The 26,463-nt window shown below is 41.4% G+C and overlaps 1 protein-coding gene across 2 annotated transcripts in view; it reads left to right on the forward strand.

The window, feature by feature from the left end:
- The first annotated feature begins 2,168 nt into the window (after window positions 1-2,168).
- Window positions 2,169-26,463, forward strand: part of cap2 (cyclase associated actin cytoskeleton regulatory protein 2) — a 245,818-nt gene continuing 221,523 nt past the window's right edge. The window contains exon 1 of one of the 2 annotated variants that reach the window (XM_078539281.1): window positions 2,169-2,231. The gene's annotated coding sequence lies outside the window, so the exon portion shown is untranslated. Of the gene's footprint in view, window positions 2,232-2,625; window positions 2,745-26,463 lie in introns of those variants that run through there. The other variant, XM_078539280.1, reaches the window with a different exon arrangement.

Raw genomic sequence — 26,463 nt, forward strand, 5'->3', positions numbered from 1 at the left:
GATCCCTACGGAATGCCGCCAGGGGGGGTGAAGGGAAGATGTGTTTGGTGGTGGCATCGTGCTGGAGTTGGCGGAAATGGTGGAGGATGATCCTTTGAATGCGGAGGCTGGTGGGGTGATAAGTGAGGACAAGGGGGACCCTATCATGTTTCTGGGAGGGAGGAGAAGGCGTGAGGGCGGATGCGCGGGAGATGGGCCGGACACGGTTGAGGGCCCTGTCAACGACCGTGGGTGGAAAACCTCGGTTAAGGAAGAAGGAGGACATGTCAGAGGAACTGGAGGAACAGCACCTCATCTTCCGACTAGGCACTTTACAGCCTTCCGGGCTGAATATTGAATTCAACAACTTTAGATCTTAAACTCCCCCTGCCCCCATCCCCACCCCGTTTCCTCCCCCTCCCTTTTGTTTTTTTCAATAATTTATATAGATTTTTTTTTTCCCACCTATTTCCATTATTTTTAAATCTACAACTAATACCTTGTCAATCTTTCCACCCCACCCCCACTAGAGCTGTACCTTGAGTGTCCTGCCATCCATTCTTAATTAGCACATTTTCTTAGATAATATCACCACCTTCAACACCTCTTTGATCCTTTTGTCTGTGACATCTTTTGATTATCTGCTCCTATCACTGCTTGCTTGTCCCTACAACCACCCCACCCTCAACTTCTCTCTCCCCCCGCCCCCCACCTTAAACCAGCTTATATTTCACCCCTCTCCTAACTATACTTCAGTTCTGTTGAAGGGTCGTGTAGACCCGAAATGTCGACTCTTTTCTTCTCCACCGATGCTGCCAGACCTGCTGAGTTTTTCCAGGTAATTCTGTTTTTGATCAAGTCTACATTACTGCTTGCCATGATTTCATTAGCCTGTAAAGATAATGGGCAGCCTAAGTAGCTGACCTAAGACTGATGGAACTTTGTTTGCTTAAAGCAGCTGTCAGGGGAATGACAGATGAAAGATCTTTCATCTTAAGTGTAAATGAAATGCAGTATCTAGTGATGAAGTAGTGATTGAGACGACTCATTTCGTAAGGGTATAATCTTGCTCTGTGCTTACCACACTGTTCGGGTAGAAAAGCATGAACAAGGATCTAAATATGGTTTTGAGGGGAACACAGAGCTCCTGCAGTATCACACCTCACCCCCACTGGAATGGAACCACTGAGCTTCCCAATTAGCCTAAGATATTAATCCAGTCAGGAAACTCATTTCAGTATTGTATCTACATTGATGCCTGTCCCCTAATGCAGTGATTTTAAAATCCTTGTCATTGCCTTCAAACCCCCCATGACCTTTCCCAAATCTTGTTTGCAAGCTCCTCCAGGGTTACATCCTTCCCTTTAACTTTTGGTCATACGATTCCAACCTGTTTTTTTAATTCCCCCTTTCCTTTTCCTCCACCTTTGGTGGCATTGCCCTCAGCTCCCTTTCACCCTATTTTAGGAGCTCAGACTTTCAACCATTCCACTCCAGCATTTTTCTATCCTTTTTTCAAAGACTTCCAAACCTACCTTTGTGCATGATTTTGGTCACCTCTCCAAATTTTTCCATCATGCCTTCATGTCTATTTCACTTCTTTTTTTCTCCTCTCTCTCTGGTAAAGTGTCTTTAAAGTCAAAGGGAGAAGGGGGTGGATGGCTAGGATCGTTGTTGGCGATTATTAATCAGCGAGGACAATCAGTGAGTGGGACAGGATACATGCAGCAAACATTTGGAAATCTAGAATTTGAAAGTCGACGTGCAATTTATATCTTAAGAGATCAACTCTTCCGAGTTGCAGACTTCACGGTCATGTACTTGGCAAGACTAGGTCCACTGAATTTGACAGTTCATTCTTTTAGTATTGGATCCTGCCTTAATTGGCACTTAGGTTATCCACTGCCTGGCACTGAAGGCCTCCAAAGTAAATATGTTAAACATGTAAGCATAATTATAATATATAATCAAAAATACAGCATTGTTTTAAAAGTCATTAAGAGGAGTATTGGGCAATTAATTGTATCAGTGGTATATTTCAATAGATTATTTTAAAACTATAAATATGATTAAACCCTGTATGTGCAATGCTACAGGAGGCCTAAGTGTAAGGGATCATGTTTTACTGATGGGGAATTGGTTTAGCAATCTTTGGGCTCCTGGAACAAATCAAAATTTCATTTGGAGCCAAAATTGTCGCCATGGTACAGGGATGACTCACGAGGAGTTTACAGCTCGCTGAGCTCAATTTAGTGGGTAAACGGTTCTCTAATATCCATTACAACGCCTTCTGCGTTCTGCATTTAAAGGTCTATTTGCAGCTGTGCAAAAAGAAAAATAAAGAGAAATTCAATTTTTTGCATAAGTATACGGCCTGCAATGCCTTGGAATGTGATCAAGTGCTCCACAGTGGAGCAGCATCTTTGCTCGCTGCCTTGTCCTTATTTAGAAGGTGCGCGCACGCGGCGGCGGGGGGCGGGGCTGGGCTGGGCTGGGCGGGGGGCTGGGGGCCTCGCGGCCAGCCTGGTGCTGCAGGGAGCGCGCTGAGCAAAGGGGGCGGTCATTGGAGCGCGTGCCTTTATTTGGAATACAGCGGCAGCGGACGCGCGCGTGCTCCGGGCTGTCAATCAGCCAGGCAGAGCCCGCGGAGCGCGAGCTGGGTGACTGCGAGCGCACAACCTGAAGGAAAGAAGAGTGGCACTCGTCCCCCCCCACCCCCCCTCCCAACCTCCTTTCGTATCAGCACCGCGGACAAAACACAGCAGGTAATTAATTTTTTTTTGCGCCAATTGGGGGCATTAACTTATTTTTTTGTTGAGAAAAGTGATCGGTAATGCTGCCTTTTTTAAAAGAAAAAAGATAAAGGGGGATTTGATGTGCGCGTTCTGATCGTGTGTCAAGAGCTTGCTTGTTGATGCAGTGTTCGTTTCTCCCTTCCCATTCAGCCTTCTGCATTTATTGAGGTTTGTCTCAACCCTTTCCCAAAATAAGGATAACGAGGAGGCGACTTGTGGGCGTTGATACCGCAATTGTAAAATATTGAAAGATTTGTAATATGCAACGGCTTAAAATAACAGTTTCTTACAACATGGCATTTTGTGATGTAGCTGTCACATGCTTCCTACAATTTTTAATCAAATTTCGGCTCTCTTGTAATTATAATGCAATAAATAATGCATGCACAAGATGATTCTAAGCAGGTAGCGTCCCTGTGTCTATAGGCCTTGTCCACAGTGAACTGATGCTGGGAACCTTGAGGAGAAAATGCAAAGTCGTTGTTGCAAATCTGGCATCTACTGTAATCATTACTTTCAATATTATTCCCTCATCTCCTCCCCCCTCCAACCAAGCTATTAAACTATGCAGAAACACAAGAATGCTGTTAAGGTGGTGTGATGGAGTAGGAAGGAACGACCTTTTGAATCTCAGTCCCTGAGTTGGGGGCTTGTAAGAGGCGGTCTCTGCTGCTCGCAAGCTTTTAAGAGTCTCAGGGATGACTATCTCGATGTATTTCTTTATGACAGTTTACACTTAGGGGGAGTAGTCTCTTGGGAAGCTTAAGTGGGCCATTGCATGTTTCAGGAGGCTAATTAGCCTGAAAGTGACAAGCTGGTCGGTTTTCATCTAACTTATTGCTGATGCAGTGTTTCCACTCGGTTTCCTAATAATTTTCCCCATGATTTTAAATATTCTAAGGAATAGTGAATGCATTATTGTCTTTGTGAAAAATCGTACCACATGTTTATTCCAGTTTTCAGGATATTGCAAGGAACAAGCCTTTCTGTAGCATGAAGAGGCACACATTTGCCAAATTCCTTCTGCAGTTCGACAATTTCAATTTTTTTTTGAATTCGGGTGTACATATGTTGGAACTAGTAGGAATTTTAAGTTTACGCTTTGAGTTGGCCTGTAATATCTTAATTTGCAGTTTGTTGGATAGTTTAGTAGTTGCACTCCAGATCTTTGAGCCATTTGCATTAATGCTACCTTTTCAGGGACATGATACACAATGCACCTGATCAATATTTTTCAGTGTGCATATTCTATGCAAACAAGATTATTTTCCTAATTTCCAGGGTTAATTTACAGGACAGCCAAAGGAAGTTCACCTTGATAATTTGTTACAGTGTCTTGTAGGTAGGCAAACAAAGCTCCAGATTCTGGACTAAGATGAAAATAGAGTCTGACAGTGAATGAATTGTTGTCAGGAGCTGAAAACTCACTTGTGGTGTTTGAGAAAACTGCAGACAAGAGTAAAAATAAGTTGCATTGAAGAACTGATATAGGGAGAAAAATGCAGTGGATTGTTATATTTGAAGATTTTAACTTGTCATTGAATCTTTAAGATTTTTTTAATGTAGTGAGTTATAATCTGGGATGCAGTGCTTTAAGGGTGGGGAGAGTTGTGGAAACAGATTCAATAATAACTTTCTAAAGGGAATTGGATTTATACTTGATGAGAAAAATATACAGGACAATGGGGGAAGAGCAAGTGGATGGAACTAATTGGAAAGATCTTTCAAAGAAATTTACCCAGACAAATGTATGGATATATTTTTCTTATGTCATCACCTCTTCTGCCCAGTGACATCCTGATGGTATACCAAGGTTACATTTGCTCCCTTTGAATTGTAGGCTGGCCTCTTCATTGTTTCATGTAGGGTGTGGCACACTCATATTCGTCCTGAGTTTTAACCGGTGCAAAGTTTTTTTTTAAATCTTCTATTCAGTTATCTCGTTTAAAATTTATGTTAAAGGCCATTATTTGGTTAATTTATGCTTTCTGGAATGCAACATAGAAATTTTCAGTGTAAAAGGAGGTCATTTGCCTCATGGTGTCTGTGACACTATCTGAAAGAGCTATCTAACTAGCCCCATTCCTCTGCCCTTGTCCCATACCCTTTTACATATTTATTTTTGAAATATGTGTTTACTTCCCTTTGAAACACCATATTATGAATTTTCTTCCTCCATTGTTTCTGACAAGACATTCAATGTTCTAACAACCCTCTCTGTAAGTGAGTGCATAAATAAATTATTCTAACCTCCTATTTCATTATGTTGGTGATAATAAATTTATGGTCTCTATTTGAAGACTCACTGACCAATGGAAATAGTTTTCCCCTATTTAACTTATTGCCAGTACTCAATTTTGAACACCTCTATTAGATTATCTTTTAAACTTCAGTGTTCTGATGAAGTGGTACTATTCTCTAGTCCAAAAGCAAAATACTGCAGATGCTGGGAATCTGAAGTAAAAGCAGAAAATGATGGAAATGCTCAGCAGGTCTGGCACCATCTGTGGAGAGAGAAACAGGGTGAATGTTTTAGCTCGATGACCATTCATCGGTTATTATACTATAGTCTCTCCTTATAAATCTCCCCTGTACCTTTCCCATGACCTTGACATTCCTTATAAAGTTGTAGGCATGGCAGGGTTCACTGCAATAAATTCACCATTTTTAGGGTGAGTGAGAGGTGGCAGGTAGAGAGGGGAAATGGGATGGATAGAGATTTAACATGCCACCATTAGAAAATGAAATTCCTAATAGTTTTGCACTAAAGTTAATAAATGTCTCTGGAAAGTACATTGCTTCTGTTGTATTCCTTTCCTTGTGAAATTTTGGATGAACCTTTGTTAAGGACAATCTATTCACTTGTATTTTCACTATGTTCCACTGGCGCCCTGTGCAGCATGCTTTGGACTTTAAAGATCGGTATCGCCACTGAATAGTGGGTAGGGAAGACTAAATTTTAACCATGCTGCATCTCTTGCTGGCCTTTCCCATTCTTGGTAGAGAGATACGTCTACTTGAGTTTTAAGCACTTTATTAAGATCTGAAAAGTGTTATCTGAGGACCAAATTGCCTGGACTTCCAGGACTTTAGGGCCACACGTGACCAGTGGGATTCAGTTTAAACAACCCTAACCTAACCCTAACTTTAACCTAGCCAATTTCTCTTTTTTTCTAAAGGAACTGATTAGAATGTGGTTTTGTAAAAAAAGTGAATGGTGATATGATGGAGAAAGATGAATTGTTATGATCAGGCTCCCCATTTGGGGCTGCACAAGGAAGTGTTTGTGGCCTGTATGTATGTACAGATCAGACTAACTTTGGACTGCAGATGCCTGAATTTTCCCTTCACGATCCTCAATGTTGGGGTGAAGGGTAGTATATGCATATCTAAACAGCCATGGTAAATAAAATGTATATAAGAAGCTGGATAATGCACGCCTTAACATTTCATTTTAATCTACTGTAGTATCCTTCTCTGCTTTTTTGGGTCACTTGGAGTGACAGATGTGGTTGTGAGCTTACTGCTTTCTAGCTGTACCACTGTATGCAGTTGGCAGAACACATGGCTGCAGGCTGCTCATCCTCTTCACATCTAAATTAATGGCCCTGGTGGATTGTCAGGAGTGCTGATTTGCTTGACATTAACCTGTTTTAAGTAATGTATGATTAGAATTTTTTAAAATTCATACATGGGATGTGGGCATCGTTGGCTAAGTCAGCATTTATTGCCCATCCCTAATTGCCTTTGAGAAGGCAATATTTTAACCCCAGCAGCATCAAACTAAGGTCTTTGTTTTAATTTTGAATACATTAGTTTATTATCTTTTCTATAAACGTTGTGGCAATCATACAAATATATTTTATGTGTACGTTATATTTTAGATAATATTGCTATTCAGGAGAAATGTGCATAGTCAATTTATCTGACTGGCTGCATAAACAATTAAATGTTTCCACTAAATTTCCTTCTAAAATGGCAGCTGATAACATTTGATATTTTTGTTTTCTGGATTTGTAATGCAAGAAATGCTATTCATTAATGGAGGTGAAAATTGTACAGTCAAGTAACTGAGTTGCTTTTTAAGTAGTTTGTGCAGCCCAGTGCTAAGTTTGGGTCTGATGGGACATTGGGGTCTGAAGTTGTGTAGAGTCACGTTCAGCATCTGATGCAGTACCAGGCCAATTGCCATGGGAATAGGACGGGTAAGGAAAGAGATCAGTGGAGTGGCTCATATAGGCTATCATTTTGCAATTTCTCCCTCACTCTAGTGTGAGTGTAGAATTGGCATAGTTGCTTAAGGAGAGAATGCTACAAATACACATATAAAACAGTTTGGCGTTACAGACATTGGAAATCTTTAGTGATGCACTGTTCCTCTTTGAGGAGTTACTGGGGAAAGATCTTAACTTTGTGCGATCATGCAAAATGGATGATTGTGAATTAGTCTTTTTTAAATCTCTCCTGGTTTTTCATTCCATTGAAGTCAGTTTTTGATGGATTGCACCATTTCTGCTGGTAATATTTTCATGATGCTTGCTTGCTTCACTACAAATTGCGTCGCTGCTCTGAATGTTCCACAAACACACTGCAATTTGTTAAAGATGATGCCTTTTAATGTATTGAACAAATGCCTTTCTTTGCGTAAGAATTGTGCCCCAGAAACAGTCAAACCTACCCTAACTGTTCTAGTACAGTTAAAACACTAGCATCTACCTGACATTGTGGAAATCGCCCAGGTATGTCCTGTCTACAAAAAGCAGGATAAGTCTAATCCAGCCAGTTACCACCCCATCATTTTACTTTCAATCATTATTAGAGTGATGGAAGGTGTCATCAACAGTGCTATTAAGCAGAACTTACTAACTAATAGTTTGCTCACCAATGTTCAGTTTGGGTTCTGTCAGGGCCACTCTGTTCCAGACCTCATTGCAGCCTTGGGTGAAACATGGACAAAAGAGCTGAATTCAGAGACATGACTGCCTGTTTTCAAGGCTGGATTTGACCGAGTGTGACATCAAGGGGCCCTGCTAAAATTGAAGTCAATGGTTACCGGGGGAAAAACTGTCTACTGAATGAATTCATACCCAGCACAAAGGAAGATGATTGTGGTTTTTGGAGGTTATTCATCTCAGCCCCAGGATATCGCAGCAAAAGTCCCTCAGGACAGTATCCCAGGCCCAAACATCTTTGGTTGCTTTATCAATGACCTTCCCTCCATTATGAGGTCAAGAGTGGGGATGTTCGCTGATGATTGCCCAGTGTTCGGTTTCATTTGTAACTCCTCGTATAATGAAGCAGTCTGTACCCACATGCAGCAGGACCTGAACAACATTTAGGCTTAGATTGATGTGTGGTGTGAATGCTACTTGCCATTTCAGGGCCAGGCAGTGACCCTATTTCCAACAAGAGGGAATCTAACCACCTCCCCATGACGTTCAATGGCATTTCTATCACTGAAACCCAGCCACTTCACTCACCATCAGCACCCTAGAGGATTACTGTTGACCACAAATTTAACTGAACTAGCCACATAAATACTGTGGCCACGAGAGCAGGTCAGAGACTGAGAATTCTGCACTAAGTGACTCACTGCCTAACTCCCCAAAGCCTATCCACCATCTTCAAGGCACAAGTCAAAAGTGTGATGGAATACTCTCCAATTGCCTTAATGAGTGCAGCTCCAAAAACACTCAGAAGCTCGACACCATCCAGGAGAAAGCAGCCTCTTGATTGGCACCCCAACATAGCCTACCTCCCCAGGTGATGCTGTTAATGTTCTAAACTAAAGTTGGAATTCTGCACTAGTACTAATGCTGTCTCTGACTTATGAACCTGTACCAGAGATTGTACTAAAGCAGAATTATGAGGAAAGCTGCGGGGTAGTGGAACGTTTGCTTGCTGTTTGTATTTTTTTTTAGTTTGATATTGTCTCTCTGATTCTCATCAATAAAATCACTTCTTTATAACTGCTGTGAGACCTGTAGTTATTTGCAGGAGGAATGAGTTCAAACCCTACTGCTTCTTGTACAACTTTGTTTATTCTTCATCTGACAAAACACATTTTGCAAATGTGTATGTGTATTCTTTTGTTTCCTAGGCCTGCAGTTGAGTATTTTAGCCTACTGCTGAGTGTAATCAAGCAATGTAAGGCTTGATATCCGAGGCAGAAAAAGAAGCTGCAGCAAGTACTGCAATTTCAGCTGGCTTCCTACACCTATTCTCCTGGATGTGCACATTCCAGTACACCATTTAAAATACATCTTGACATGGTTTGTCTGTTTTAGTATGATGGCACTTTGGAGGAATATAGCTATGCTGCCTTTGCAAAAGCTGCTTCTTTGTTATTCATTGGTTAACTGAGCCAGTAGCTCTGAGAAGTGTTAATTGGTTGGGGATAGAACTTTGGCCCCTCACCTGGGCTGGAGCCCCACCTCAGAGTTGCTGGCTAACCTGATTGGCTGACAGCTCTGTAGTCCAGTTGTAGCAGTGGTCAGGACTGGGGCTACCAGCGGGGCTACAAGCAGTCCCCAAACTCTAAGTCCCGGAGTCAGGACTCGATAAGTGCAGGGTGGGGTGGGAGGTGAGGTGAGTCCTGAGAGGGTTGGGGCCTTGCTGGAGAAGCCAGATTGAGGTAGCACCTGCTTGGGGTTTTGGGGGGGGGGGGTGGGGTGGGGATGGGGGAGCCACCCGATGTTGAAAGGGGGCCTTGAGAGAGGTGCCTCTTTCCCATCTAAGGCCCGACCAAGGTGATCTGCTGGGCTTCCCCGTCCTCCCCCCACCCCAACCCCTGAACTTGTCCTGCCAGCCTCAAAATTGACTACTTAAGGGCCTGAACTGGGGCACAGGTGGGCTGCCCTAGGCTTCACCCACCCCATGTAAAATTGCAGACAGGTCTGGAGTGGCAATTGAGGACGATGGGAAGGTCGCATGGAATTTTTCGGGTTCCGGCAGCTGCAGACTGGCCAGTGGAGGACCATAAAATTCTGACCTTGGAAAACAAAGTTGCTGTGAAAAGCTAACTCGTTTACTGGTGTCCTTTTGGGAAGGAATGCTAGTCTGGTCAACAGTGGCTGACTGTCAACCACCCTCTGAAGTAGCTTAGAAAGCTACTTAGTTGTACACAACTAGGGATGGCCAATAAACGATTGCCTTTCCAGGCATGTCTAGATTTTTTTTAATGCAGAGCATGAGGGCTTCTCATTCAATTGCTAACCTATGCTGTGTTTGTTAACCTTGTCAAGTAGGCAACATATTGAACAGAATAAATACAGCAATTTTGGAGCACTGCTTCGAGGTGTGCCAGGGTCCTAGAACAGAGAGGAATTGATTTATAGAAATCATTGAAATGAAAGTTTGGGACATCTTTCAATGAGTGAATAATATTCAGATTGGTCAGATAGTGTGATGGATATTGTCTGGACCAGCCAAGGTGAGCTGAAAATATGCTGTCACTTTCCTAAGACACCCTCTCTCACTTCCCTCGATCACTCAATAGAATTTCAAACCCCTGGTGTGTGGAACAACTGATTTTGTGTTTTTGTATGTACAGTTATTTTTCACAGAATATTGGTGCAAAGTCAATGAACAGAGCTTGGTTGAAGAAAGCCTTGCCTGATGGTGTGAAGTCTTAAAGACCAGGAAACTCCACAGTTTGCTCTGTGCAGAGTTGACAGTTCATTCTGTAATGGAGTTTAGCAGTGAGGTGCATTCATTGATCCCAATGTTATGGGCTAGTGAGAGAAGATCAGTGGCTTTGGCTACGATGTGTATGTTGAATGAGGAAAACTGAACTATGCTTTCATACCTCCATGGTGACTAGACTGCTGAAGCTCACTATTTGGGATTAGAGAACAGACGGTCACTTGGTGAAATGCTGGCAGCACTCTTAAAACACAAACCCCAATAAAAGTCATAGAGTCAAACAGCACAGAAGGAGGCCATCAAGCTCAATGTGCTGTGTCATCTCTTGTAAGAGTTAAGTAAGCAAGCCAACTAAGAACTTTGTTGGTCTTTGTCTTCTGGAAGCTTGAAGAAATCAGATTTTGAGATTGATCCATTTTGTTTCCAGAAGAGATGTGTTCTACTTGATGAGATTAGTGTAGTTTTGCACTATGCAACGAACCTTATGAAAGGTGGCTCTAAAAGCAGCACTTTGGATCCTTGTAAATAGAGAGATGTCATCATCCAGTAATTGAAACTATTAGACTCGTTGCTGTCAAAGTGGTAATTGTGTAACATTGCTCCTAGTGAGAATCCAGCCAGTTCCGTAATAGAGGAAAGGATGTTAGACCAAATTTAGAAATGTAGAAGCTATCATAAAACCCTGTAGATGATGTGTGGAGGTTAAAACTTGGTTCTGGAGGACACTTGGAAACAACCTATTTGAAGATGTAGCTCATTTGCCCGATTTGTGAAAAAAAACACTAGATTTGGAAAATAGTTGAATTCTTCATTGTTGTCTGCGTCAGAAAATTAATTCTCTTGACGTCTGTATCGGCAGATCTGGGTGATCATATGTTTTTGCAAAACTTTATGGTTTCGTGTGAAATGTCAACAGAACTGACGTGTGGTGCCATTGGCATTCGCTATACAGTTCAGAGGTGTGTGAGCTTGGTCACGTTGGGTTAAGTAGAAGGCAGGCAGAAACATTTCCACTTTTAAAACTTTCAGATAATTGACATGAAGAATGCAATACTGTGTCACCTCGTAACCACCTCATTTGGCATAAGTCAGGTGGTATGGCATTAGCCATTAATGATTTCCCAGTCTTTACAATACAAAATTCAAATATTGAAACCATTGTGGCTTGTATATTATGAAAACCTTCCACCCCTGAAATTTTCGTATGCAAAGCTTGGTGTCCCAGTTTACAACAGAAAAATGTTGATATTAAATTCCCCCGTACACATTTATAATAGAAACTGTGTTTGTATAGTTGTCAGATTGTATTTATATCCACCCCCTCCTCCCCAGTGATGGTACTTTACATCTCCCACATGATCAGAAATAATCTGCATCTACAAACATTGGTCTCTCTTGAGTTCTACAAGTTTTTTGATTCCCTGTGTGGAATGCTGCAAGAAATCAGCTAGTATATGTTAAATATATTTGTGCTACCATGTTGACTACTGATTGGAGCTGTTAAATTAAAGGCCAAACCCTCTGGACTGGAAAGATTGGAATCCGGGCTCGAATGTTTCTTTATTTAAAACAATTCAAAAGGTGTTGCGGAAATGAGAACAGGACTCCAAAGTAATTGTTCCTTTTTTTTTTAAAGAGTAAGCCTCTTAAAATAAAAATTCCCTTTCCACAGAATAGATGGTACAGTGGCTCAGCCTACATTGATTTGGCAAGCATCTGTCTGAGTCTCTTCCTGCTCTTGCACTGATACGTCTGGAATCACTCGAGGATCTTTCCAGTTTTAAAGCTATGTGCTGTCCTTTGTGTGACATAATCCAAAAACACTTTGGCTTCCTTTTGTATGCCGACTATGCCTGACTCAAAGAAATATTTAAGCCCAAATTCCAATCTTTCCAGTCCAGTGGGTTTCAACCTTTGCCATAACCACTGCCTCTTCCAACTCGGTAAATCTAAGCTCATTTGAAACTCTGCTGTCATTATCTTAATTTGCACCAATTTATTTGCAACTCCTCTGCTCACTCACCTGTATTGACTCCTGGTCCATCAACACCTCCGTTTTGAAATTCTTATCTCTTATTCAATCACTCCATGTCCCATCCTTTACTTTCTCTGTATCTTCTCTTGCCCTATAACTCTCGGGTGTCTCCCAACTTCTTGCCTCTTGTGCATTCCTCGCTTCCTTCATCCCATCATTGACGAGTGTGTCTTCAGCCGACTAAGATCTGGAATCCTCCCTAAACCTCTCTACCTCTCCTTCCTTTCTTTGAGAGTGTCCTTGAAACCTCTTTGGTTAAGAATTTGGTTGCCAGCCCTAGTATCTCCTTTTGTGGCTCTGCCAATTTTTGTCAGACTATGTTCCTGTGAAGTACCTTGGGACGTTTTACTGTGCTAAAGGTGCTATATAAATATAAGTTGTTATTGTCCTGTATGAAGTAGTTGTGGCCCCACAGCACAGAGCTGCTCAATGTGTGCTTCTAAAGCCATTCCTAATATGGGGAAAAACAGTGAGGATCCCAAGTAGATTAAGCTCTTTTCATCTTGTGTCCTCTTCTGTCTTTGACTTAGGAGTGCTTTGAGCTGTCACAGGTGGCAGTGCAGTCCAATCCATAGCACTTTGCTTGATTAATGGAGAAAAGAGTCACATTGACCAATTAATTGCCATTTTTGGTTATTATTATACATTGAGCTTCAAGGGAACATTTGCTTGACAAGTTTCTATTGCCTGACTTAGCCTATGTGACATTGCTGGTGCAGATTGACTCCTCAGGGTAATTATATCATGTCACATCATTCTTTCAGTACTTGCTGGGAAGCATGAGATAGTCAGCCAAAGGACCAATGTGAATGTTGATGGTTGAGTCCAAATACGGTAGTGATCCAAGTACTTAAGTCTGTTAGTCGTGTCTTGCCTGAGCCAGAAGATTGTGGGTTCAAGTCCCATTCCAGAGAATCTAGGCTGATGCTCCAGTGCAGTACTGAGGTAGCACAGCACTGTCGGAGGTGCTGTCTTTTGGATGAGATGTTAAATCAAGGTCCTGTCCAATGTACCCTTTAATTTTTCTTTTGGGCGTAGGCTCTTTGAAATGTTTTGTGTGGCTGTGCCTGTGGACAATTTAAAGGGGCTGACTTGTGCACAGCCTGCGTGGGAACTTTCGGATTGCTGCACAGCCATAAAACTTAGAGGGAACTTTGGTCCTGTCTGCTCTCTTGGGTGGATGTAAAAGATCCCATTGCACTGTTTTGAAGAAGAACAGAGGAGTTCTGGCCAATATTTATCCTTCAGCCAACATAATTATAACAAATTATCTGGTCATTGCCTCATTTCTGTTTGTGAGACCTGGCTGCGTGGAGATTGGTTGCCAGGTTTCCTGCACTTCAAAAGTGATTCATTGAATATAAAATTCTTTGGGATATCCTTGGTAAGCTATTCTTTTATTGCTAATGGAGCTTTGAATGTAATGTGTCTACTAGTTTATTTGCACTACTTGAAAGTTGTAATAAATGATTACTGCTGCTTGTTTTCAGTGGTGTAATATTCTGTGAGGTGTAATTTGTTTTTCAGGCCAGAGATCCCTTAGCTCAATCATATTTTATGCCCTGTTTTTATTGCTACATTTTATTGCTTATTTTTCAGTATCATGTTCTGTCCATTTACACTATGTATTTCTGGAAGAATTAGTAGATGTATAATGAGCATATAATAAAATGTTTATATTATACAAATTGCTTATTTTCAGCATCCTTTGAATGACAGGACGAACTGTGTTGGTTTTTTTTATTTTTAGAAACCTAAATCGCATACATTGCTTCAGTATATGACCTGTTTTACCGATCCCTTGCGTGTTTTAGGGAACGAGCTGACAGAATGCAGTATAATTACAGCTTCGCTATCTTCAGCTATTGTTAGTTCTGCACGCCAGCATCAATTTTTGGGCATTTTATTAAGTATCTTTATTTAATTCATTCATGGGAATGTGGGTGGCACTGGCCCTGTTGTCCTGGAGAAGCGGCAGCGATCTGCTTTCATGAACCACTGTGGAGCATGTGCTGTTGATGCAATCAGTGTTGTTAGGAGTTCCAGGCTTTTGACCCAGCGACGATTAAGGAACAGTAACATAGTTCCAAGTCAGGTGGTGCATGACTTGGAGGGGAACTTGCAGGTGATGGTGTTCCCATGTGCCTGTTGCCCTTGTCCATATGGGCGGTAGAAGTTATGGGTGTGGAAGTTGCTGTCAAAGGAGTCCTGGTGAGCTTCTACCGTGCATCTTGTTGATAGTACACATGCAGCCACTGTGGGTTGGTGGTGGAGAGAGTGGATGCTCAAGGTGGTGGATGGGGTAGCAGTCAAGTGGACTGCCTTGTCATGGATGGTGTTGTGCTTCTTGAGTGTTGTTGGAGCTGCACTCATGCAGGCAAGTGAAGAGTGTTCCATCATACTCCTGACTTGTGCCTTGTAGATGGTGGATAAGTTTTGGGGAGTCAGAAGGCGAGTTACTTGCCACAGATTTCCCAGCCTCTGACCTTCTCTTGTAGCCACAGTATTTATGTAACCTGTCCAGTTAAGTTTCTGGATGCTGGTGACCCTCAGAATGTTGACAGGGGTTTCAGTGATGGTAATGCCTTCAGTGTCATGGGGAGATGGTTAGATTCTCTCTCATTGGAGATGGTCATCACCAGGCACTTACCTAGTGCAAATGTTACTTGCCACTTATCAGCCCAAGCCTGAATGTTGTCTAGGTCTTGCTGCAAATAGCCATGGACTGCTTCAGTATCTGAGGAGTTCCGAATGGAACTGAACACTGTGCAATAATCAGTGAACATCCCCATAGTTTTGAAGACTTAAACTTAATCCCAATTAAGCACTAATGGCAAAGTACCATACTATCCAGGTAGATCTTAATTTTTATCTTGTTTTTTCAATGCTGCATTGCATTTAAGTACAAGTATGAGGGTCTGAAGGTCGGACTGAATTTACGTTGTTACCAAAACAATTCTAACCTTTGTAATAAAATTTCAAGCAAAACCAACTCTTCAAAACACTTCCATGAGTTGAAATTCCTCAATGTGTTTGAATTATTGCATAAATTGGGCATTAATGTAGAATAACTTTTCACATTTGAGCCATTGCTGAATTGATGCATTATTTGTGAATCATAAGAAATTACTCCCTCATGTTACTACTTTTGATGCAAAGTTCAGCAAGTTGCTTGTGATTTTTTTTTTACTTTGTGTGTGCTGCCCTCCAAGTTAAACTTGGTGTGTCTTCCCCTGAGCCACGAATGGAAGTGATTGGCATGATAAGTGGCCTTTTCAGCTGCTATAGATTGTAATGGTTGACAACATGCCCAGTTCTCATGGCCTGTTAGGATCCACATTGATGTTGGGACTGCCTTCTGATATACTTGCAACGAGATGGTTGTCTTCAAACTTGCTAAGATGTCTTGGTTTTTGGTGGGTCGACTATGCTGAAGTCTTCCCACACTTGCTGTATCCTTTATAACATCAGCATTTTTTATTCATTCATGGGATGTGGACGTCGCTGCTTTCATTAAGTGCCTTTAAAGTAGAAAACATCCCAAAGCCCTTCACGGGAGTGTTACCAGACAAAATTTGGCACTGAGCTACCTAAAGAGGTATCCAGACAGGTGACCACAAGCTTAGTGAAAACATTAGGTTTTAATGAGCCTCTTAAAGGAGTTGAGAGAAGCAGAGTAGCTTTTGGAGAGAATATTGCAATAAGCAGTTGGAGAGATAGTGGAATTCTAACTTGAGTTGTACTCTAGAGAGAACACTGAGAAAGCTCTGCTTGTGTTGGAAGAGCTGGATATCAAACCCACAGTGGAGGGGCTTAGCAAAGCCATTGACTCGCATGCCATTGGCAGAGTTTAGGTGATGCTATAACGCCTGAACTCATCAAGCACAGGAAACTGGAACTGGCACCCTTGTAGCATCAGCACAAATGTCTCAGTCTCTGCTGGAGGGAGAGGGGGCAGAGCCCCAGGACACGTGTGTTGCAAAGTTTGTGATCCTGTATAAGAACAAAAATAAGTGCAGTGATTGCAACAACTATTGAGGTATCTCCCAGCTGAGCATTGTGGGAAAAGTATTTCAGTGTTTCTCTTGTCAGACTGTCTTGGCTGAATGCACTGAGAAAGACCTTCAGTGGCAAATGGACATACTCACTCATGCCTGTAAAGACTTAGGTTTGATCATCAGCATCAGGAAGCCGAATGTCATGGTCCACGATGTTGCCATACTGATATTAATCATCCTTCACAAGGTGTTGCTGGAGGTTGTTGATGGCTTCACATATTTAGGCTCCACAATTACCAGCAATCTGTCACTTGATATTGAAATCAACACACGCGCATTATAAAAGCTGCAGCTGTTATGTCCAAGCTGAGTAAGAGAGTGTGGACCAACAGCAGCCTGATTGAGAACGCCAAACTGAGTGCACCAAGCCTGTGTCCTCGGTGCACTTTTCTACGGTGGTGTAACCTAGACAAACATATGCCAGAAGAAGAGGCTGAACAGTTTCCACCTTTGCTATCTCAGACGTATCCTTGGAATCTCTCGCGGCAGGACAAGTTCACCAACTCAGAGGTCCTGGAGTATTGCAATTCCACCAGCATACACTCATTACTTAGCCAATGATATCCGCGATGGCTTGGTCACATTCATTGGATGGATGATGGCCATATACCCAAAGACCTTTCATATGGTGAGCTGGCCACTGGGTCACAACTTGCTGGATGTCCATACCTCCACTACAAGGACACAAGACATGAGATATGAAGTTGGCAAATTGACGCAGGCAATTCGGAGTCAGTTGTCAACAGCTGTGAGCTATAGAGGCTGACTATTGTTATGATGCAGCAAGTGCTATCTGCCAGGCTGATCAAATCAACAAGGGAAACTTGGCTGCGTTATCACAACAGTTTTGCAGTTTGTATTTATCACGAGAAGGTTTGTGTATTGAATTCAGAAGTAGTGAGTCCACTAACACCTTTAGAGATTTTAAACGTTAAATTAAAACATTCATTAACAGAAGAAAAGAATTAAAATGCACACACAAGATTACAATTACCCGGTTACTTAATGTTATAACAATTCCCAAAATTCCTAATTAACCAGACACCCAACTACACCCGCTTTAAGGCAACAGTCCAAATTAGATTTTAAATTTATAGTGACAATCCAGCAAGGTTACCACAAACCCACTCAACAGTGGAATTCCAAAGACTTTTAACGCAACTTTGGTTACTGGAATAGCAGACTACTGCAAAGTGACTAAAGGCTTTTCCACAAGTCTGTTTCACATGGTATATCTTTCAGATATTACTCGGCCACTGCCCCGCCCCCCACCCCCCAATAGCCTTCCAATCCTCCTTTAAATATATTTCTTCCTCTTTAACCTGTAAATCCCATCCTTCCCTCATGTCTTTGGAATTTACTTTTCCCATCATATAAAAATCTTTTATGTTATCATTATGGCCAGCACTTTTGGGAAAAATCAACGTAGTAACCTAACTTATTTTTCTTTTTGGTTTTAAGCATCCTACCATGTCTCTTTGAAAACCAAACACCTCTCCACTTATCAATAAAATGCAAATTTCATTCACCCCCTATCTCCTAGTTCACTCATTAGCATTTCAAATGCCCTTTTTACCCCTAACACTTTCGGTAATTTCAACCTTGCAGTCTATCCGTCTCTAATTTAATGAGACGGAACCATCCACACACACACACACACACACACACACACACACACAAACACAAACATAAGCCTACTTCTCAATACCCCACAATAATATTATGAAAAATATGATAGTTTCATGACACTATTCTGGAGAGCCACTGGAAGAGGCGAGAAGAAACGGAAAGCTCAGCTGGCTGAGAAAAGAGCCCACGGAAATAGAGGCCAGCAAATCCTGCACCTTCTCAGCTCATTGTCTTCCTCTGCAGCAAATGTGGCAGAGACTGCTATGCCAGAGCAGGGCTCCTTAGTCACATCAGCTGATGCTTAGGACAGAGTTGAGCATGAAGGCGCAAACTATTGTTTCTCGAGACGGAAGGCTGCCAAAGACAAAGTTTGCTTGCTGTACGGCCTCTTGCCTTAGAGCAAATAGAATGCTATCCTGTTTATCTACAAGAGCCTGCAAAGTGTTGTTGCTTTATCTCATCTCCCATTTGACTCATTTAGAGCATTTTTGTGAGTTGTAGCTGCATTGGTGGAAAATATGCTGTTTATACCAGTTAAAGATCATTTAACAAGTGATTTGGCAGCGTTATTGTAGGTCTGTCCTAAGTGGCTAAACTACTGTGCTCGTGTTGTATTGAATCCCATGTTATGGAAATTTCATGTTTACTGACCATTTTTTTTAAAAAGTCAATGGAGAAACAACCTCTCATTTTATCAAGTTTTTCAGTGCAGAATTGCACTCTCTCTGATATTAACACATTGTGGTGATGCTTCAATGCTGGTTCCCACTAAGTGGGATTGGGGTGTTGGGGCTGGAAGAAGAGAGAATTTGTCTTACAGATTCAGAAAGCTATAGCTTATATGAGAAAATCCCTGCAAATGTTTACGATCTTTCATCTTACCTTGAAAGGTGAAAATATTTGCAAAGGGATTTAGTGGGTGTTTTCTACCTATAATTTTCCTATGGGAGTTAAATTTCTTGCTCTTTTGGTTATTATTGTAGAGAAGGATGGCACCACTGTTTTCAAAGCACATGAATCAGCAGCTAAAGGAGAATGAAGGTGTGTCCTAATTTGATTCCTGTAATGACTACCAAATCTAGATTGGTTGCGTGATTTCTGTGAGCTGCGAAGAGCGAGATAGAAATACTGTGTGTACACAAGTATGCGAGGCATGTGTGGAACTTGTTACCACATGGGATGATTGAGGCAATTAGCATAGATGTATTTAAAGGGAGCTAGATTTTTTTATATTCGTTCTTAGGATGTGATGTCACTGGCAAGGCCAGGATTTATTGCCCATCTCTAATTGCCCTTGAGAAGATGGTGATGAGCCGCCTTGTTGAACCACTGCAGTCCATATGGTGTAGGTACATCCGCAGTGCTGTTCGGAAGAGAGTTCCAGGATTTTGACCTGGTGACAGTGAAGGAGAAGTGATATATTTCCAAATCAGGATGGTGAGTCACTTGGAGGGGAACTTGCAGGTGGTGGTGTTCCTATGCGTCTGTTGCCCTTGTCTTTCTGGATGGTAAAGTTCATGGGGTTGGAAGGTGCTGTCCAAAGGAGCCTTGCCTCCTGAGAGAGAAAAGAATAGAAGGATATGCTGATAGGAATGAATAAAATATGGTAGGAGGCTCATGTGGAGCCTAAACACTGAACCGAATAGCCTGTTTCTATGCTGTAAATACCACGTAATTCTGTTTGTGTGTATGTACAATATATAATAACATTTGGGGGCAACATGTGATGCAATCAATAGTGTCAAATAAAGTGTGCTGGTTTAATCTCACCTTTTTTAAATACATTTTGTCAAATTTAAATTTGGCAATGGTGTCCAAAACCAAATACTGTAGTACTTCTACCTGACAATGAACAGTAACTTTTCTGTCATAAATGTGTTTTTTTTATCTTTAGAAGCTGACAATGGTTTGTTCTATCGTGTTTGTGTATTGTGTTCTGCACTGAGGACAAGAAATGTTTCTCAGGCTCATTTGTGGCCAGTTAATTTTTTTCTGATCTGATTGCCACTTATCAAGCCTCCCTCTCTCTTTTCCACCTCCTTGGAGCGGAAGAACGGAGATGTTGAGCCCGCCACTAAAACTTCCTCGCACTCTTCCCCCGTAGGTGATCAGGCAAACTCCAGGAAGTCTCAAATCATACTTGTTTTTCAGAACTCTGAAATGAAAGCAGAAAATGCTGCAAATACAAAAAAGTCAACCTAGATGTTGTGGAGAGCAGAAACCTGCCTCTTCTTTTCCCCTCTTTTTTTTTCCATTCCAGGGCCTGAGCACAAAAAAGATCAAGACTGACATTCCAGAGCAATACTGAAGGAGTGCTGCACTGTCTGAGGTGCTGACTTTCAGATGAGTTGTTAAATTGAGGCACTATCTGCCTGTTTGGGTGGATGTGAAAGAACCCATGGCACTATTTTGAATAAGAGCAGGGGCGTTACCTCTGGTGTCTTGGTCAACATTTATCCCTCAACAACATCATAAAAACAGATTATCTAGTCATTATCACACTGCTGTTTGTGAGAGTTTGCTGCATGTGCAATAGCTGCTGCTTTTCCTACATTACAACAGTGACTGCACTTCAAAAGTACTTCTTTGGCTATAAAGCGCTTTGAGATATCCAGTGGTCTTGAAAAGCACTATATAAGCGCAAGTCTGTCTTACTTTGCAGATGCATCTGACTTTACTCTCAGCATTTTCTTGTCTTTTTTTTTAACTTCAACTTTTCCAGATCTGTTTGGAAATATAAATACCCAGAATGCCTAGAAATGTGACTTGGAGGAGTTTCCTGAAATGAAGCCCATGGAAGTTAGCATAATACACATGCTTTCACCTGTGGGCAGGAGGCATTCAAATGCACAGATTCCCACTGAACTGCTGACCATACAACTTCCCTTCCTGGTCCCTGTTTTAGCTGATATTTTTAACTGTTCTCTCTTCAGGTGCTGTCCCTCTCTCCTTTAAATATGCTGTTGTCACCCCTCTCCTTAAAGAAACAACCCTTGTTACCATTGTCCTTGATCTTGCCATTCCATATCCAACCTCCCTTTCCTTTCCAAAGTCCTTGGATGTGATGTTGCCTACCAAATCTGTGCCCATTTTTCCTGGAACTCCAATTAGGTTTCTGTCCTGCCACAGTACAGAAACTGCTCTTATAAAAGTCGCAATTGACACCCTATGTGACTGTGACAAAGATGAACTATCTTTCTTTGTTGACCTGTCTACAGCCTTTGACATTGTTGACCACACCATCCTCCTCCAGTGCCTCTTCACTGTCACCAGCTGCATGGGACTGCTGTCACCTGGTTTCATTCTCATCTGTTGAATTGTAGCCAGAGTATCACTTACAATGGCTTCTCTTCCTCCTCCTCCTCCTCCTCCTGCACAGTTACTTTGGGTGTCCTCCAAGGATTTTGACCCTCTCCTATCAGGTCTGGTGCAAAGATATTGAGTGCTCTCAGTGAACCTTCAACAACTCCTGACAGTTAACTTTGGAAAATGAATATTGTGCATTAGTATGAATAAAAATTATGCACTTATAATTACACATTTATTTTGCATGAGAAAGGAGAATATTATGATGCCGATTGTACATTCTCATTGCTCTACACTTGTCACAGGATATGTACTAGAAGAAACGCACGCTTATAATATGTAATGTGGCTCACGTGTTCCTGCAAGTCACTAGATGATTTTAAGCATAATTTACACAATCAATAGTCATTAAGATAGAGTGGGCTAGATTAAATTATGTTCTTTGATGTTATTTACTGGTTTGCAGTTTTGGAATAGTCACGTTGATGTAAAAATTTGTAAAACTGTCTCAAACAGAATGAAGAATATAATATGAAATTTTGGGAAAGACTGCATGTAAATACATGGAAATCTATATGCATGTCAGTATGTGTGGATATATATCAGTAGAACTAGACTTTTTCATTCACACTGCTGAAGCTGTTTGTTTACTTATGTCATTTCATGAATAGTTTATTCAGTTTTTTTTTGGCCCCAACCCCCCTCACCCCCACCGCCCCCGAAATTTTGCTGTTCTAAGTGGTTGCCTTATTTGCCTAGTGGTTGCACCGACCCTGCCTCCTATTTCTCATCTACATGCTGCCCCTGTGCGACATAATCAGAAAGCAAAGTACCTAGTTTTCACATGCATTCTGATGACCCCACAGCTCTACCTCTCAAGCACCTCTCTCAACTCCTCCACTGTTGCTAAATTTTCAGACATCCAGTACTGGATGAGTGGAAATTTTCTCCAATTAAATATTGGAAAGACTGAAGCCATTATTTTCAGTCTGCTTGTAGCTACTGACTCTGTTTCTCTCCCTGACAAACATATGAGACTAAGTTAGTCAGTTTACAATCATGGGGCAGAATTTTTCGTCCCGTGGGCAGGCAGGCGCCCCCGCCTCTCTGCACCTTTACTTCGCTTTCCTCCTTTACAACTTTCCTTAAAGCCTACCTTTTTGATCAAGCATTTGGTCATCTGACCTAATATGTCCTTATATGGCTTGGTGTCATATTTTGTTTTATAATGCTCCTGTGAAGCCCCATGAGATATTTGATGTTAAAGGTGCTTATAAATACAAGTAAAATATATAAATGTAACATATATAAATATAAGTTGCGTTGAAGCTAGTTTTTTTTCCCCTTGCCTTTTAGTTTCTATGTTGAAATTGGAGATTGTACTGAAGTTATTGTTGGTGCAGCACTGCCCAGGGAGGTTTCCTTCCCCACCATATCAACGATGACCAGCACTTGAACTGAGTGCCATGGTCTGGGTTGTTCATTTAATTTGCCCAAACATTTCCTGGCCAGTGTAAAAACTCCTCGCATCTTCATCAGGAACATCAGTTGTTGGTTTTGAATGTTTAATAATGGTTTCAATTGTATACAGTATTAAAATATTTTGATTTTTCCTGCCATTTGTCTTTCATAGGTTTTCATCCTCATCCATAAGAACATAAACATAAGAAATAGGAACAGGAGTAGACCATTTGGCCCCTCGAGCCTGCTCCGCCATTCAATAAGATCGTGGCTGATCACCTTGTGTTTCGATTTCCACGTTCCCATCTAACCCCGATAACTTTAGATTCTTGTTAGGCAAGGGAGTCAATCTACCACTGCCTTAAAAATCCAGTGGTAGTTATTGTGACAATTTCTGATTCCTTCCCTCTCCTCCTTGTATGTGCACCCAAAGGCTTCCATTTACATCGATTGATGGAGTTCACCTTTTCATTTGTGTGCGTCACTGACTGTTTGTTTGAAAAGCTGTCTAGGTGACCCTAAGGCCTGCTGTCTTGTTAAAATCAGCAGCAAGGTATCTTGGTCACAACTATCTTGCTCCATATGGCTGTTTATCTTCAAAACATATTCCAAATTGCAATAAGTGTCGTAATATGTAGGGGGTATTAAATGTTTCAGGTTTATTTGTAGCCTAGGATTTAAGAGGAATGACATTTTGAAATGGCATTCTGCAGCAAGCTTGCTTTTCCTAGAGCTTCATCATTAGTGCTTTGGGTGGAGCAGGCTATTCAAAAGTCTAAAAACAAAAAACTGCGGATGCTGGAAATCCAAAACAAAAGCAGAATTACCTGGAAAAACTCAGCAGGTCTGGCAGCATCGGCGGAGAAGAACAAAGTTGACGTTTCGAGTCCTCATGACCCTTCAACAGAACTAAGTAAAAATAGGAGAGGGGTGAAATATAAGCTTATATTTCACCCCTCTCCTATTTTTACTTAGTTCTGTTGAAGGGTCATGAGGACTCGAAATGTCAACTTTGTTCTTCTCCGCCGATGCTGCCAGACCTGCTGAGTTTTTCCAGGTAATTCTATTTTTGCTATTCAAAAGTCTGTTAGCCAGTTACTACATCAGCAGGTCCTAGCTGTTAAAGGGAATGTGTTTAACTTGTGTACTCAAACTGATCTGAGAAACATGATACTAGAAAAAAAGGAATGTCTAGATATCCTGACCATGTTGTCACTTTTTCCTTCCTTGCTTCAAAACAAAAAATTGTGCCTTCATTTTTATGATTGGGTAATTCTGTTGCTGCTTCTCATCTGAATGCATTCTTATTGATCTTGTAATACAATAGATCCCTGCTTCTTACAGCTATGCATATTTCATTCCTTAAGACACTTCATCCTTAACATATCTCCCAAGTCTTTTTGTATATTTAATATCATTATGCAATCTGATTCCAGGAAGTTTACTTGGTGATGGACTTGGTGGCCTTGCCTTAAGAATGAATGACATTCCCAAATCATGGAGGGCAGGAATTTATCATGAAGGATAATGTCACATATGTTCAAGCGCACTAGGGAGGGAGAGCTGGGTGATTAATAATTGTGTACAAACAATATTTTGCCCATTGGTAGCCAGTGAATCAATAACTAAACAAAGAAAATGCTCAACTTCATTCCAAGACATCAGGTATTTCAAAACTGCTTTAAAGAATTTAGTTTGGCCCCCTCCTTTGATGCTGAGAAGAGCAGAAAGCACCTACTTGAGAGGGATTTTAGTTGTTACAGAGTTAAGGGATGGCTTTACCTGCTGAAATAGCTTTGCTATTTTTTTTCAGATGTGACAAATTGTTAGCCCCGGCTGCATATTCTGGTCATTCAGGTGAACGTAAAGGATCCCGTGGCACTTTTTTTTAAAGAAAAGTAAGGAGTTCTCCTGATGTCCTGGGTAATATAAACTAAAGGATCCAGTCCTCATGGGGGCACAAGAGCAGAGATCTGGGCATATGTGCACAAATCTTTGAATGTGGCAGGGCAGGTTGAGAAAGTGAAGATCCTGGGCTCTATAAATAGAGGCATAGAGTACAAAAGCAAGGAACTTATGATGAACCTTTTATTAAAAAAAACTCAACTGGAGTATTGTGCCCAATTCTGAGCACTATATTTTAGGAAGGCTTTGGAGATGGTATAGTAAAGATTTACAAGAATGGCTCCGTGGGAATGAGGGCCTTCAGTTACATGGATAGATTGGAGAAGCTGGGGTTGTTTTCCTTAGCAAAGAGGTTGAGAGGAAATTTGATAGAGGTGTTCAAAATCATAAACGGTCTACACAGAGCTTTTAGAGAGAAACTATTCCCATTGGAGAACCAGAGGACACAGATTTAGTCTGATTGGCAAAGGAATCAAAGACAACATCAGGAAGAACTTTTTACGCACTGAGTGATTATGATTTGTAATGCACTGCCTGAGAGGGTAGACAGATTCAATCCGGGCTTTTAAAAGGGAATTGGATAAGCACCTGAAGGGAAAATGTTTGCAGGGCCACGGGGAAAGGATAGGGGAATTGGGACTAGTTAAATTGCTTTTGCAGAGAGCCAGGACAGGGACAGGCTCAGCAAGCTGAATGGCCTGCTTCTGTGCTAGAATCATAGAATGGTTACGATTTTATATTACTCCCTCAACCAACATCACCAAAATAGATTAACTGGTTGAATATCTTGTTTTCAGTTTGTGGGACATGATGTGTGTAAATTGGCTGCTGAGTTTACTCTCGCAGTGAATTACTTTTTGAGGTGCTGTATGATTTACTGTGGGACATTGAGAGAGAATTTTAAAAATTCATTTACAGGATGTGGGCGTCGCTGGCTAGGCCAGCATTTATTGCCCATCCCTAATTGCCCTTGAGAAGGTGGTGGTGAGCTGCATTCTTGAACTGCTGCAGTCCCTGGGGTGTAGATACACCCACAGTGCTGTAGGGAGGGAGTTCCAGGATTTTGACCCAGCGACAGTGAAAGAACAGAGATATATTTCCAAGCCAGGATGGTGAGTGGCTTGGAGGGGAACTTCCAGGTGACCACATGTAAATATAAGTCCCATGTTTTCTTTCTTGTCCTGCTCATGAGTTGTCTTGAAGCATAAGGTAAGTGCAGCGGAGGGTAGCTAGACCAAGTGCTTTGAAACAAATCATTTGAAGACTTTGCAGTTTTTTTCAGAGGTTATGGATAAGCAGAAACTGAGTAGAGCTAGGAGATCTATCAGATAAAATCTTCTCCAAACCACATGACCTGTTGTATTACATACAATTTGATGAAGGACCAGTTCTGAAGAAGAGTCATATTTGACTCAAAATGTTAACTCTGTTTGAGTGTTTCCAGCGCTCTTCGTTTTTAATTCAAATTTCCAACATCCACAGCATTTTGCTTTTAATTTAATCTAAAAAGGAATAGTTAGAGTCATCTAATGCGATTGTGGAATAGAATGTTGAGAAGCAGCTGGGTTTTACTGGAGGAGCACCTCGTCATAAAGGAAAACCCTTCTGATGGAAATAAATTTAAGTTGGATATCAGATGAGTCAGAATTTT

This window comes from Cetorhinus maximus, chromosome 3 (genome assembly GCF_964194155.1).
Source record: "Cetorhinus maximus chromosome 3, sCetMax3.hap1.1, whole genome shotgun sequence".
NCBI lineage: Eukaryota > Metazoa > Chordata > Chondrichthyes > Lamniformes > Cetorhinidae > Cetorhinus > Cetorhinus maximus.